The 16,524-nt window shown below is 40.7% G+C and overlaps 1 protein-coding gene across 4 annotated transcripts in view; it reads right to left on the bottom strand.

Annotated features, from left to right (window-relative positions):
* Window positions 1–16,524, bottom strand: part of slc6a9 (solute carrier family 6 member 9) — an 82,361-nt gene that overhangs the window by 21,098 nt on the left and 44,739 nt on the right. The gene's annotated exons all lie outside the window — the stretch shown is intronic.

Below are 16,524 nucleotides of genomic sequence, written 5' to 3'. Positions count from 1 at the left end.
CCTCTCCTCTCCTCCCTCCCTCCATCACTCCATCTGCTGGCATCAGATGGTCCCTCTCTCCTGACCTCCTCCGTAACCTCAGCTGTGTCTGTCTGTCTGTCTGTCTGTGGCTGTACATGATGACACTCATGTGCTTGCTGCTAATTTAGATCATTTGTCCATTCTACAGGTACTTGTAGAGCGTCATGAAGACTAACAGCTTGATTTGCTGCTCTAATATCAGTCATAGACAAACTAAAGTTACATGGCTATTTTTCATAGATTTACTTCCACTCTGGTAATTCAGGGGGACATGGACAGAACACCAGTGTAAGTCCAACTGAACTGTAGAAAAGTCTTATTCAAATGTCAGATTATAGACTTATAGGGTAGATAATTCGTAAATCACACAGTTCTTCATGAGCAAAACAGCTCGACTTCATTTTTGAGGAGGTGGATATGCTTTTTATCGACAGTAATCATTGGTGTTGTGATGCATAGCTTTTACTGAAGAAAAATGGTAGGTAAAAGACCATTTATTCAAGGTATGTGCTTCCTCTGGCCATTGAGGTTGGCAGGTAAAACATATTCAGGAGAAGAACAGATTGTGTAAACTGTGTGATTTGGATGAAGTGGAAACCCTTTCCTTTTGCTGAACAAATTACAATGATTTAAGAGAGTTAATTTCACATGAGATGACTTGACAAAACCCTGAAATATTCTGGTGTACACCTGATCAAAAACTGGAATAGCTGTTTAATTTGGATTTTTTTTTACTTTGCAAACATTGTCTCAAACGTTTTGGGCAAGATAATAGAGGTCTGAAGATCTGTTTGATACAGTACTGTGCTTCTGGTCTATATGAATGTATGGTGTTTTTCTAAGCCCATGCAGGCTGGGCACAGTTGTATGGATGACAAAATAATAAAAACTTCATTCATTTATTCATTCATGCTGCCTATGTTATCTGTCTATGGCAGAGGCTGCGTTTCAGGAGCTTGCTGAATGAATAGCTTCATATTTGCAGTAAGAAACGCTTTGACTGTGACAGAAAAATGTGAATACTGCTCATAAATAAACTCTTTTTCAGTGTAGCAAAAAAAAAAGAAGTCTTCACAACAATAAAACTGTTTTCTGCCCATAGCTACATGTATGTCTTAAAGCTTGAGTATTACACTACAATTGCTCATAATGGGGTTTGTTTACAGCACTGTATGTTAATGAGCTGTTGCAATAGAGTTTATATAACGGCAATAAAGCCACATTTATATTTTGGTCTGTTTTATGAAACCACCACAGGAAACCAAGTCCTGGGGATATCATGTTGCACACACACACACACACACACACACAAGCAAACATGTGTTTGTACAGCTATCTCTGTGGGGACTCATCATTGACATAATGCATTCCTGACCCTCACCTTAATGATTTCAACTAAATGCCTAACTTCAACCCTAACCTAAGCCTAATTCTAATCCTAACCCTTAAACCAAGTCTTAACCCTCAAACAGTCCTTTAAACTTGTAGGGTCCAGCATTTTGGTCCCTACGAACACCATGGTCCCCACATGGATAGTAAAACAAATAAACACACACACACACACACACACACACACACACACACACACACACACACACACACACACACACACACACACTAAACACCACTTCTCCCAGATGAATGCACTGCTTCCGACAGAGTGAGACAACTTGTTCATCAGCAAAAAAAATGTCAACAGCAACAAACCACAACTACTAAAAACATTTTGCCCCCATGTGCCATAGTGCAGCTTTGAGGCAGCACCAAGCGTGGCTAATGAGAGAGAGGGGGAAAAAAATCAGACAAAACAGCAACAACCACATATTTTCGCCCCAAAGCTCCATAGTTTGTCTTTGAGTCTGGCTGTGCTCGCATGTTAGGAGGGCAAAACAAAGAGCATTTCTCCAGCATCCTTGACCTTTTCCTTTTTTGCACGACTGGAGGCTGCAGGTGGGACAGACAGGCAGATCAGCAAACAACAAGTGTTGGTGAGGAGATGCTCAGAGTGAACCCACGGTCACAGCAGTGTGTGAGGGGAGAACCCCAGCGGTGAGCCCACCATCACAGCAGGCCGCACATTACGACGTCTCCATCCGGAGTTGACTTTGGATGGAAAGAGGAGCTTCAGAAACAGTGCACAGCTGTGTGTGTGTGTTCTTGCCGCACCCGGTGCTCGGCTGTACATCTTGTACATCTGACTTTCCTATCAGCAACCAGGTGTGGGCCTTCAAAAGATACACACACATTACGCACACACATGCATAAATACACAGGCTGACAGGGTGACTCAGCCTGACAAACAGAGCAGGAGAGGAAACACTGGGAATAGCAATGACCCCTGAATATTTGGTGTCCGCTCTCTAAAACTCAGCCTGATGTATTCATGACAGGCACAGAGCCAGCTATTTGGAGTTGAAATTTCAAAGTGAGCAGAGTGCAGGCTTTTACAGTGAAAACCAGTCACTGTGTAGGTGGACTGTACTAAATCCACATGATATATTTAAAAAAAAATATGTATTAAGCCTCATGGTCTTTAGAGGTAATCATCATTTATTGTGAATTAAAGCTTCTGCAAGTTTGACTGGATTAACCCCAACCTTTTTTGCTTTGAATGGCATTTAACTAAGAAAAAAAAGCTGTAGCCATTAGAGAGCTGTGATAACGTGGTCTATACTCTGATGTGTTAATTATGGGCTGCCTGTGCAGTTGCACATGAAGGACGTTGCCATGAAATGTTCATGTGCAAACCTGAAAATTGACTTTAAGTGCCCCATATAAAGCATATAAGGCCAATTATTATATAAAGCCATAAAAAGAATTATATTTATGAAAGAACATTGTTGATATAATGATGATAATATTAATTATCATATAATTATTAATTAATTCAGATATGTGAACAGAGTGTTGAACAGATGTGACCAGTGTTGTTGGAGTGGCATCAGAAAATTAATCAGCAGTTACTTTGAAAATGAATTAATTTTAATTTTTCTTTTAATGTCTTTTTGTGGTGTCTTTTTGTAGCCTTTTATTGCTGACAGCTCAGAGAGATAATAATAATAATAATAATCAAAATACACTTTATTTATACAGCACTTTTCATACAAGAGATGTAGCTCAAAGTGCTTTACAATAAAAAAAAATATAATAGTACAATAAAATAAGGCCAAAATAAGATGACAGTGAACAAACAGCAGAGAGAGACACAACAAACATCTGCTTGTTCCAGCTTCTCAAACTTGAGCGTTTGTCACTTTTCTTTGTCATATATGAACATCACCTTGAACTTTAGGAAATTACAATGGTCCATAAATCCAATCCATATCCATAATGAAAATAAAATAAAAGGTTAATCAGAGTCCTGACTGTCATCATAAAATGTATTTCTTTGTTACATCATACTGCCTAATTTATGTTTCTGAAGCACCAAACTGAAAAATCACAAAACAAAACAAAGCTGTACCACGCATTTCTAGGTCTATTTTTGTGTTTTTCTTTCTTTGTTACGTTAATAACTCCAGCACAGACACAATAGATGAAACATGTTCATCTCTCTAAAAAGTTTCATAAGCAGAGGACGAGAGTATCTCTGACCACAAATCTGTTCTGCACAGGGCACACATATGGACGTCCTGAGTGGAGCAGTAAGACAGAGCAGCTCTTCATGCAACAACAACACTTCTCTTAGTGTTGAGCCATCCAGCTACAGGAAGTCTGATCAACAAGTTCACACTTCTCTGTACGGTGTAGACAGGTTTTACGGAAAATGGAAACTAGCTGAAGTAGAAAAGACCGAGAGAATTTTTAATTCTTTATAATTCTTAATTCTACATAACTTAACTCTATAAAAGAATCAGAGATTGAAGATATTTAGAGTTTGGGGCCAATGTTGAATACACGACAATACACTAAAAGTCTGAGCAGTATCAGCCTCATTACAACCATATATTGGCTGAACCCTGTGGGTAAACGCTGAACTCTGTGTTCCTCATGACATCCCTCTCTCCCTTGACTGACCCCGACGTCTGCCTCTCGCTGTCCAGGTGTTGTAGCCTGTGGTGTTGGCTCCCGGGTGCCCCCTGGTCAGTGAGTCAGACAGACAGTCACTCCTCTCTCCATATCCCTCCGCTTCCCTATCACATGCTTCTCTGGGACCATCTGGGCTTTATATAAGACCACACATGCCCTGCCTGTATCTCCTCCTATTAGGTTTGCAACTTTCCTCTCGTTCCAAGGTCTCTTTCAGGTCACATTGTTGACTTCAGGACATGAATAACATTAACACAGGAAACAGCCTGTTAAAGCAGGACACATTGATTGTGGTGACAGATTCCTGAATTAAGAGGAATCTGACTTTACGAATACTGCCTACATGCAAATCTGAAACAGTGTCAGGTCACGTTTCATGAATAATTATTGCTCACAAATTGCAGAGAAATTTACAAGTCGTACAGAACTCTTCTCAAGCACAGGTTGTAGTTATGGCGTTTGTTTTGAGAGGAAAAGATCTAATGTTACAAACTGCTGCCAAAATCCCTGATTTGTATTACAATCTGTAGCTATGTTCTGTTTTTAGGCGACACCTAGTGGCCAAAGAAATGATGACAGGAGCAAAGGGAAAAGCGCAGTGACCTAGTTTATAGAGCAACAGAGTCGGGGCAGGTTGGGGTTGAGGGATGGGTCAACAAAATGGACTTTCATATGTGAGAGCGGTGTTTGATTCTCATGTGAAAGTTTATGTTGTTTCCATTATCCATGACTGTTCGCCAAAGTTAACTATGTTGTTATTGTTGTAACCATGACAACAAAGATTGTCTAATGTTGAGGAAGCACTTATTTTGACCCAAAGCACCATCTTTTTGTGAACCTAACCAAGCCATGACCATTATCATAGTAACTATTGCGATGAAGGTAGGTACGCTGCTCTCGATACAGTGGGAGTGTTTATTATTGTGACCATGACAACCAAGGTTCAGTATGCCTGCCTCCGTAGGGGCGGTGTTTCAGGAGACATTCGGGTTGGAGGACTGGTTGTTTTTTTTTAAAAGGTCTGGTGTGATTCTCATCAATGGCCCCTTCCCCACTTGGAAAAGCAACCAAGCCTGTGAAACATCCCAAAGCTTTGTAGGCCAAAGCCAGAAAAATAGCAACGCAACACTTGACACAGCCAGGATGTTAACTGCTCTTCACTGCTACTATTGTGTCCTGAAAATGCCATTAAGATGTGTCAGTCACTGCTGTCACTTCGAAATGACTCAGGTCACTGCAGGTTTCAGTCGCAGTTGTTTTTGGCAGTCAAGTGTCAAGTTTTAAGATGAGAAGACAAAAGGTTTCCAGTGACATCAAATATTTTACATATAATTTCATTAAAAAATGCAAAATATAAGTATAACGAGAAGTAATGTGATCACTAAATAAACCAAAAGAATGGTGGGAATGTAGATTTATGTCTATTTTCATCCTGAAATATTAAGTCTTAATCAAACTTTGTTTCTGACTTGTTTCTCTCTCTTGGCTGCTACATTCACCACAAACGCTATTAAATATTCTCGTTGGCAGGAGCCAGTGTCGGCCAGTGATTCACAAATCTGTCATCATATTCTCCCAGGTTTGAGTCCAACAATCTGTCAAACAGCCGTCGACAAAACAGAGTCACTAACTCTCCTCTCTGCTAAGCTCATCCTGAAAAGACTGCCAGTTCAGTGCCTGAGACGTGAACATGGAAACAGCTGCGTTGTGCAGGCTCAGACTGAGAGTGACATAAGGGTGGGATCAGTGTGATTTACCCCAAAACATGTCGCTCCACAAAGGCCCGCAGGTGTAATGTGACGGGAATAAGTGCTGTAGTGTCTGTAGGTGCGGAGGATGAATGTGCAGCCCTTCAAAAACTACAGCTGAGTTTCCCTTGAGCTAAAGTACGCTCTCAAATCCTAACACAAGACTGTTGTCGTACCCTGTCATGAATGTGAAAAGGTGTGGATGTGACACACGGCACTGCTGAAGGAAAGACAGCTTATTATATTGCTGAAAGGATTAAAGTTAACATCTACATTAACTACAATCAACGGTGTATGAATGAGCATAATGACTGTAACATCCTTATTGTGCATAAATAGAATATTTAATATTGCAATCTCAACCACTGCTAAGGTATTTATTTGTGTCAATCACCTTGTTAATTTGGAAAGTTGATAAATAAATGCAAAATTAGAGAAAATAGACTCCAAGTTACTGATTTTGCTTTCACAGAAACATTAATTCAGTTTTATCCTTGATGCACTTTTCCCCTCCTGTGTTTCCTCTTGAAGCCACTGCCTCTCATCCTCCCCTGCTCTCACAGTCCAAAGAGAGCACTCCAGCTTTGTGGACACACACACACACACACACACACACACACAAACCACTGAAGAATACACACGCAATTTCATATATGCATTTGCATACACACGCAGGACTATTTTGACAGACGGCACAAACCTCCTGACAGCTGCAGCCACGTCTGTAAGAGATACTGTCCATTGGAGTGTAGCAAGAACTACTCACTTACTCTCATATTATGGCATCAACACACACACACACACACACACACACACACACACAGAGTTTAGGTTACTTTCCTTTCCTCTGATGATGATCTTTGACCTTAACTTAAGTTTGGACAGTATAAGGAAGTGCTATTTCCATACCAATCACACACTTTATTGGGATTTCTTCTTTGAATTTAAAAAAGGTGAGTCACAATTGTTGCAACAAGAAGGAGCTGCCCAGCTCTGCTAATAATCTCTCCAACAGAATTCAATTTGTTACGATCGAACAATTGCTGACGGTGTCAGTGCGGCATTTCCTGTCTGAAAGAATTTTATTTAGCGACACCTCCTATAGAGCAATGGCATTTACTGACAGCTCGCTCGCTCCCTCCCTCTCTCAGGGGAAGCTGTCTCTGTCTGCACATACACATGAAAAAATCTGTCATCATCTGATCACTGGGGTTTCACATTCAACTATCCTGTGAAATGTGCCTGAAAAAGTCACATAAAATGGTTATGAGACAGAAACATTTTCTTTACACTGATGTATGATTATAAATCTCCTCATAAGCAGCCCACACCTGATTTCCAAAGTTCATTAGCTGTTATCATTTAACACGAATATTGTAATGAAGGGACAACACCAAACACACAAAGGTGTCTACACTTGCACATATACATTTATACACAAATAATCACACACACACACACATACAGACACACACACACATTCAAAAGCAAAATGTTGTACTTAAATGAAATTTCTAGCAATAAGCATCAATGAGCTCTGTAGCTCTGAACTACTTTTCGATGGGATCACAGCTCCGTCAATACACAAGGTTCACCCTGTGAGGGCTATAAAAGATATTTACAGTGCAAGAACTGATATTGGACTTATTTTCGACATATAACTAATTCTGATTACAGACCATTTTACAGTCATTCACATTTAGTGGTAATAACTACATTTCTGTAAAATTACTTTTCCTTTGCATTCAAAAGTGAAATTATATTTAATGTTTACATGAGTGTAACTTTCCACTCATGGAAACATTGACATACAAAGTCATGTCTACCGATTACAGATAGCAGCTATTGTCTGAAATGATCATGTTGACAGGTTTCAATGTCTCCTTTAGCTGCTGAGCGAACATTAGCTAACATAACCTCCCCAGCTAACAGGTCAAGCTGCTGCTCAGCTCTAATTATCGAGAATACCTGATTAAGATGATTAAAATGTGATGTGCAAAAAGAATAAATGAGGGATTATTGATATTATTATAGTATTAATATTATTACTATTATTTACTATCTGCCAGCTTTAGCTGATTGTCAGCACTCAACCTTAATCTAGCTACAACATACTGAGTTGGAAAATAATGCTCTCATTCAGACTGGTCTTTGTGAACAGCAAAAAAACGATAATTTTTGATTTGTTTTTAAACTTTGAAATGATAGTGTAGCATTTCACTCCATTAAAACATTTTTGACAAATAATACATGCATGGGTAACAGTCAAAAGTTAATTTTGTAAAATGAGAGGCCTGTTAGCAGCTTTTATTCTGCCCCTGATTTCATGGGGGAAAACTGGGTACAAGGAGGTTGAGATGAGAGACCATGAGAGAGAGAGATCACACCTGATCCAAAACACACAATTTTTTTAAACACGCATGTTTACCCTCAAACAAACTGTGTTATGTAATGTGCTACCCCGTGATATTAATTTATTATGGATAAAACAGGCCTTAATGAGCTGTGGTCACAAAGCATAACATGAATCAAAATGAACCATAAATCATGGGTCAAAAATGTGACATATGTCTCTGCTGTTGCCATTAGCAACTGGTATGTGATGTTGAACTGTCGAAAAAAAGGTGACGCAGGAGGCAGGCGCAGGAAACGTGTTGTCAGGACAGACTGGAGACATCTGTCAAAACACTGAAAGGGGAAGAGTCAAGTCAGTGTGCCAGACTGCAGTTCACATCTGGCATAACGAAGAAAAGAAGAAAATACACTTTCAATGACGATGACACAGACGGAGACAAGAGATGAGGCGACAGTATGAAAGACAGCGTCACTGAGGCCCTGTTCAGACCTGGTAATAACATCTGTCTCTGGTGATCAGGGCACAAGCGGACAGCTCTTAGTACAGGTCTGAACTTTGATCGCTCAGACCACATTTGGACGTGCACATTCGGACGTGGTCTGGGCCACATGTGGCCACATTGTTTCAGCAGTGTTAGCGTAAAAAATATGTCATGGGCCACACTGAAGGACAACCTACACAAATGATGTCCTCTGCAACAGTCTGATTAGTCCTGTCACAGTTTCATAAAGAAGCAAAAAGATTTTACTATTTAAAATAGCTACAACCTTATTTCATTGTACAGCTGTGTGCAGCGCTTTGATTCGCTTAGCTCCTCCTTGCCCCTCTCTCCCTCTCCCTCTCTCTCTCTCCCACCCACCCACCCACACACACACACACATACACACACATACACACACATATACACACACAGAAAGAACCACATTGACAGACCCATCTTTGGACTGGTTAAAAACAATAACGCATGCGTGTTTCTTTGCATATAGGGCGGGGAAGTGAGATCCAATCACAAGTGGTCACTTGAGACCCATTTCTGTATGTTTCAATCCAAGTGTGAAGTGGCGTACTTAAAGAGCTGTGCATTTGTGATCACCTGAGACACATGTTAATGCCAGGTCTAAGGAGGGCCTAAGTGTTTGGCAAAGCAACTGCATCCAACTGTGTCTGTTATACTATCAGCAAAGTTGACCTTTAATTCGGTCAGGGGCTCATTTGCATTTACACTGCTCTATGTATCTTAATATTGCAGCTCCACCCAATTGCATTTTAGGGGGTATGTAGAGCTCTGCCAGAGGGGATCAGAATTAGTTTATTTGATGTCTGTACTTCTATGAGACAAGGTCATGAGAGCCTCTTGACAATAAATAACAAAGAGCAGAGGAAGTGCTGTCTAAAACATAATGAACCACATAATGATTAGGGTTTAAAGACAGAATCTGTGCCTCTCCAACAGGAACTCTCTGAAATACCAGATATGAAAAACAACTTCATCCAACAGTGAATATCGGGATGGACACATGCTATTCAACTTCCCAGTGAGACAAGCATTAAAAAAACAAACAAAAAAAAAAAAAATGTAATTTTGCAGATGTTCCGCAGCCAATAATCAGGCTTCAGTTATTCATGTGACTGAAGAGAGTGACACACGTAATCTCTCTCGCTCCACCTACGCTGAGTTTAGTAAACATGTCTGTCTGCTGTGACTGCATCAACTTGGTTATTATGGGACAAAAAGCCCACCGGATCCCCCCAAAAACAGGCTGCTCAATGCTCTCTTTATGAGTGGGCTGTGAGGTGAGAGTAATCGGCCTAAAGACAGTGTAGACCGTGGCTTCTCAACCTGCTACCATTGGGGCTACATACCAAAGGATCCCGTTGGGCAGGGGCTGAATAAATCCCCCTCCATGCCTGATTAATTGAAACCAATGGATGGGGTGTCAGGAGGAGGAGAGAAAGTCAAGCCCTGTCAGATGAAGGGTGCGATAGAGGGCTGCCCAGAAGCTAGGGGTCACTTACAGGTTACATCACTTCATACATTCAGAAAGTCACTCAACATGTCAGGCGTCTCCAGTTCATAATCTTAAGAGTGCTGATATATTTGCATTGAAGTACGTTTTCAAGTGCGCTTATTGCTTTGGGTGTTGGTTGCATCCATCCCCTGAATTTACACATCCACAAAGTGCAATTAAGCATGTGAATGGTCAGGGTGTATATCAGGATGTGAAATAAAGTCAGTGGGAGATTCAGGGGAAAAGACAACAACAACTTAGGAATGTTTTAAAGAGTAACTTCCACAGTTTGTCTGCTTTTACCTGCACTAATTTAATGCCTCTATGGTGTTCCATGGCAACAAATAAAGTGGCCATGTTAACAGTGTACAAAAGTTCTTGAGAGATATTCTACGACCTTTAGGAGTGATACAGCCCTGATCCACATACATAAAGGCAAGTATGTGTTCATTGTTGCTTGTGTTGCATCAAGCAGGTATATATATTTCTCAGGTAAGACAGTAGTTCACATCCTGGCTCCTTTCTAACCTCCACAAAGCACAAAAGTTACAGAAATGATGGGACACAACACACAACGACCCTAAACTGTCGTCCATCCAACAAGCACTTCAGGTCTACTGGTTGGTACCACGTCAACCAAAGGTTGGTCATCAAAGACCATCTGAACCTATTTTCCCCCCAAACCTTTCTGATGTCAGAATTGGTTGGGCTTTGTCTGGCAATTTTTGTCTGAACCACTAATCCAAGAAGCACGCCAACTTCAAGTGCAACAGTAAGAGTTTGAGGAGTGATTGTCAAGTGAAAGTATTACTATAACAATTACTTCCCCACCCCACTTTGATGGTCAGCTTTTCACACCACCTACAGTTTGTAGCCATTCAGCCATCAGGTATACACGCTGTTCCTTTTTTAAATATGTACGGGTTACACACCAACAAACCAGTTAGTCTGAAGTATACTGGAGCATCCTAAACACCTGGGATGTTTTGATGTTTGTACCCAAAATTAAGTACCAAATTGCTGCAACAGCCCTCGCAGCTGTATTTTGGTGCTCACACTTGGGCCGCGATACCAGCAGCCAAGATGCATTGAAAACCCCAAAAACAGCCTGTATGCAAAACAACTTAGCATCTTCTCTTTCCGTCACTCAGCATGATGAAGACTCTAAACTCCACTTCCAACTTTTGTTTTTATCTTACAAATTTTACTTGACAGTTTAATCAAGTATGCAAATAACCACTAAAATGCTCTGCTCTGGCTGTATGGCTTAGAACCAAGTCAGTTTCTCTTCAGTGAAGTGAAATCTGATCACAAATAGTCACTGAAGAGGGAAGAGATCAATATTGATACCAAACCTCAACTGCAAATCATTTCAACTGGATCTAAGCACAATATCTACTACAGGCCTGAGACACTGTGTGTGAAAAGGTTTTCAATGAGCCAATTAAGAAAGTTCACACATTGAAACAACAGGTCAGTCTCCCTGCATGTCACTTCTAAAATGGTCTAAAATGTTAAAATGGAGTTACAACAGGCAACAAACCAGTCAGTCACTTGATTATTGGTTAGTGGGTTGGTAAGATAGTTACCTATTGATTAAATCAATAGAACCACATGGCTGTAAAAACAGACCTGCAAGTCTCTGGTGGCCCGTTCACAAGCACGAATGCAAAAGATTTAGCTTTGAATCAACACTAACAAGAGCTCGTAATGATAAAAAGTCTATCACCATTTTTTATAAATGGGAGGTTATGCAATTGAGTTTAAGTCATTGTTAAGGTAAGCTACTGACGACCCATGGTTAAATTAAAATACTGTTACATATTGATCATTAGCTACTATCATTACTGCACAACCTCCACCAAACTAAACACCTTTAAAAACCCCAAGTGTGTCATCCAACTCCTTACCTTGACATAATCTTCCATGGTGAGAAACGTGATGCAAAAGCAGCATCAACCCCTCAAATAGTCCCAATAGCCTGATGACTGACCAACTTCACTACCTCTGTGATACTTATAGCACTAAACTTACCAGGGTGGAATCCTCACATGCCTTCCCCTGGGGGGAGGGGAAAGAGGTGGAGGGCAAGTTGTTTGGAACGTTTTTGTAAGAGAGAAAGGTGGGGGGCAGGGCTAAGAAGGGCCAACAAGGGCCAGGAAGGGCGGGTATGGTTAGGGCAAAGGGCAGAGGGTGGGCATGTGATATCAGAAATCAATAGGGAGTGAAACTTTGCTGCACTGCCAAAGATGTGAGTATATTAGTTTTTACATGTGCATACGAGGGTGGACATGGTTCTGTGATCATTTATGTGTTGACAGATTATCCTGCTTATCCATGTGTATTTGTGCATGTATGTGTGTGCAGGTGTTATGATCTGTGAGTTTTATTTCAGGAAAGATTGCCTGAGATAATCACCATGATGATTCCACAATTGTCGCTGGATTTGCGGTTCTGTCATTGTGTGCCAGATACATGCAAGATCCATGAAAATACCATGAATCTATTCTAACATTTTTTGGTATCTGCAGAGGACCAATCTGTTTTGACAGTCTCTTTCACCGTCCATTGTCTGCGAGTGCAGGATGACAGCACCCTGTCAAAGCATCGTAAAGATAATCTCCAAATCCAATTCAGAAATAGACTGTTCTCTATTAAAACAATGGGATTACATGAGCATGAGCGAAGGACAGAGATGGGAAGAGACGGAATGAAATGGAGACAGCGGCTGAGAGCTCTTCGAGAGAAAGACAGTAGCAAAGGAGGAGAGAGAAGAGAGTTGGAGACAGAGGCACAAGAGGCAGCGATGGTTAATGTGTGCAGACAGACAGGCAGGACGAGCTGGAGCCGCTGCAGCCGTGTGCACCAACCCACTCACCCACCCATCCCCACCCACACCCCTCCACCCTCCCCTGCTTGTTCACTCATTTGCTTAACAAGTTCATTTGTGCGTAGGCCCTCATCGGGTATGGCTGTCAAGTGATGCGCGAGACTGGCCCGCGGAACTGTTGGCCTCTCGCAAGCTGTTCACCTGCATTCCTCACTCACCCCTGCGCACCCTCCCTCTCTCCCTCTCGCCCACACACACACACACACACACACACACAAAGACACACACACACACACAAGTGCATGTCTTTCAGCTTGAGCATAGACGTCTAATGCAGTAGTATGAGTAAATGATGTGTGAAGACTGAGCTCAAGCTGCAATATTCCCACATTATTATCTTGCAGAACTGAGACTGAAATTGTTAGATGGCGCCTTCTGCTGATCTTAGAGCTGAAATAATGGATCGATCAACTAACTTATAAACTAAAAGAAAACAATCATCAACTTCTTTGAGAATCAATTGATTGTTTAAGTCATTTATGAAGAAAAATGGCAAAAATCTTTGAATTTGCTACATTTCTGTGACTTATGTGACAGGACAGCACTTGTATGTGGGTTTTGGACTAAATGTGATGTACATTTAAGACATTACATTTGAAATTTGCGTCCTCCCCTCTTGCAGTGGGAAGCAAAAGCCTTTAGTGCAGTGCAGTCAGTCAGCCTGGCATTTGAAGATGATGACGAAGAAGACATTTATTTTTCATCCTGTGAAAGACATTTAAGGGACCTATAAGGTAACAATAGGGTTGTTTTGATCAATCCAAGATCACTTTGTGCAGACAAATTATAATTATTTTCCCATGACATTTCTGATACTTTACCGATCAATTACTGTAGAAAATCTGATTAATTGACAATGAAAATAATAATTGGTTTCAGCCCAAGTTGATTTTTGTTGTGGGAACATTTTTCTCTCTGGGAGCAGCTCTGAGTGAAAATATCAGTTATTTAACGAAACAGATGCTGTAATGGATGAGTTATTGATATATAGGTAATTATGTAAATTTTCTTTCTTTCTTTCTTTCTTTCTTTCTTTCTTTCTTTCTTTCTTTCTTAAATACAAACACACATCAGGCTCCATCATCAATCTCCCTCCATCTCTGCTGTTTGTCCTTGTTTTGCCTCATTGTTTTAGCCCTCTTCACTTGAGGCAGCATTAACAACCATCATCTCTGTGGAGTTGCCCTCAATCCTCACACTGCAAGTGTGCTGCTTCAACAAGAGTGTGCAAACACACAAACACACACACGCACCACACACATGCAGCCTCGGCAAGCATTATCAGCCCCCCCCTCGATCTTTCCCTGCTAACACGGTGAGCATGCTGCCTCAACGAGCCTCATCATCAGCTCTTTTCACCCCTGGTTTTTGCTTCCTACAAATCCATGACAAAGCTGATGAATAAGCCTCATCAGCCTTTTCTCCTCACCTCATTCTCAGAGTTTTGCTTAAACTTGCCCTTCTTTCGAAAAGTCACAATGCTGCACTGTAAATGTGAAGCACATAGGTTAGAGCGGTATATCACATTTAACTAATGAAGATTGTAGACGGCTACTTTTAAAGCAACACTAACAGTCTTGGAAAACAATCTCTGAATCATACAGTTGTTGTGATGTGAGTGTGTTCTGATTTTGAATTAATTATAGTTGTGCATGCTGAATTACAAATATATGCTGGAATTTTTGAAATTCAAAGATTCTGGTCAAGTATTGATGCTCTCTGCTAATTATTTACAATACTGTAACAAACCTCAAAGCTTGTATGAATACATTTAAAACTAGAGGGGCACTCAGAGAGCACAGACCTCCACCAAGGCCAGTGTCAAACAGCATACACCAGACTTCAGAGAAAAAAATTCAAATTCATAGTAAAGGATCTAGATCTGCCCCAAAATGTAATGGGTTCTCCTCTGGCTTAGCCCCACCCCTCCACCAAGTTCAGTGCAAATCAGTTTCTAGTCAGAAACCCAGCAACAAATGCAGACTCATCAGAGAACCTACTACAGGACCATATAGTAACTATAGTAAATGGACTGCACATAAAGTGCTTTTCTAGTGTTAGGAACCACTCAAAGTGCATTTCAGTGGAAGCCACATTCACCTGTTCATCCATGCTTATAGCGCTTTTCTACCATTGATACACCAATGATACATCAGGGGCAATTTGGGGTTCAGTATCCTGTCCAAGGACACGTAAAAATGTAAAGTAGAGGAGCCTGGAATCGATCCTCCAATCAGGGAAAAACCTACTCCATCCATATTTAAAGGGTCACTCAGAATGTCTACATGCACACCAGTATTGTAGTTATTAGATTATTGCAGATGTTTATATGTGTTTGCACCAAGTGGCAACCCACTGTGACATCACCCATTGGTTTGTGAACTGCCATTTTGATTGGCCATCACCATCTTGTTTTTTGAAACCAGAAGAAACCATATTTAAACGAGAAGGTGGAGCTGAGGAGGAGTGAGGGTAGGATCTGACCTGCTCTGTCCTCTATCCTGATAGTCAGTCAGGTCGCCATGTGTGGTACAGTCTGTCATTCACACGGTAGCCCTAATGCATACCCTGCTATATCATCTCTTTTCCTTTAAATGGGACCATAATTTAAAAAATGAGAATCATGTTCTATTGAAGAAGACCTGAAACTATCGATTGAGGCCATAAACTCATTAGGAAAACATTTACAGAGGTAAAAAGTAAAATGAGAAGTAACCATTTTCCCATAGACTTCAATACAATCAGACTTCTTTTTGCAACCAGTGCAGTCGCCCCCTGATGGTCATTAGATAGATGCAGGTTTAAGGCACTTCTGCATTGACTTAACTTTTCAGACCCGTAGTCTATGTCCATTTTTATATACAGTCTATGATTTGCACATATAAACATCATATCCTGTATTCAGAAACCTGAGGGGACTGAGATACTATGGAATGTGAACACTGTATCTACATTTTTGACCAGTGTTCTACATTGCACACATGTCCACAATTCAAAACACACATTCTATCACTGGTTCATCTCATTTTGCATTACTGGCAGTAAGACAGAGAGGCCAGTTCCAGCAGAGTGGTCAGTCTTAAATATGATCAAAACCAAGATGTGAAGCTTACTCAGGATGTGAAGTGCTGTTTTTAAAGGTCTTTGTTGAGGGTTTGTATGAAAAGTGTTAAAAATGTGTTCAGTTTAACCCCATTTATAAACCTCTTATTTCGACAAGAAAGAACAGATGATTGCTTTAAGTGTCTTTTGCATGTTGAACACCTGATCCCACGTGATGCTGCATAGTTACAATAATTGTGAGCATTTCGGTTTAGATTATATGTCTGAATGGGGGATTTGTTCACAGTAAAACCTGTCTAATTATTCACATAATCGCCCCATACACTCTGTTGTAAATTGCGTATTATGGTTCCACTGTGTCTCCAGATCTCATCAAACAACACAGATAAAGAATCAGGGTTTCACCAA

Source organism: Trachinotus anak, unplaced genomic scaffold, assembly GCF_046630095.1.
Source record: "Trachinotus anak isolate AG129_WGS33_773 ecotype Australia unplaced genomic scaffold, CSIRO_AGI_Tana_v1 ptg000012l, whole genome shotgun sequence".
NCBI lineage: Eukaryota > Metazoa > Chordata > Actinopteri > Carangiformes > Carangidae > Trachinotus > Trachinotus anak.
This window is presented reverse-complemented; position numbering and strand designations above follow the sequence as displayed.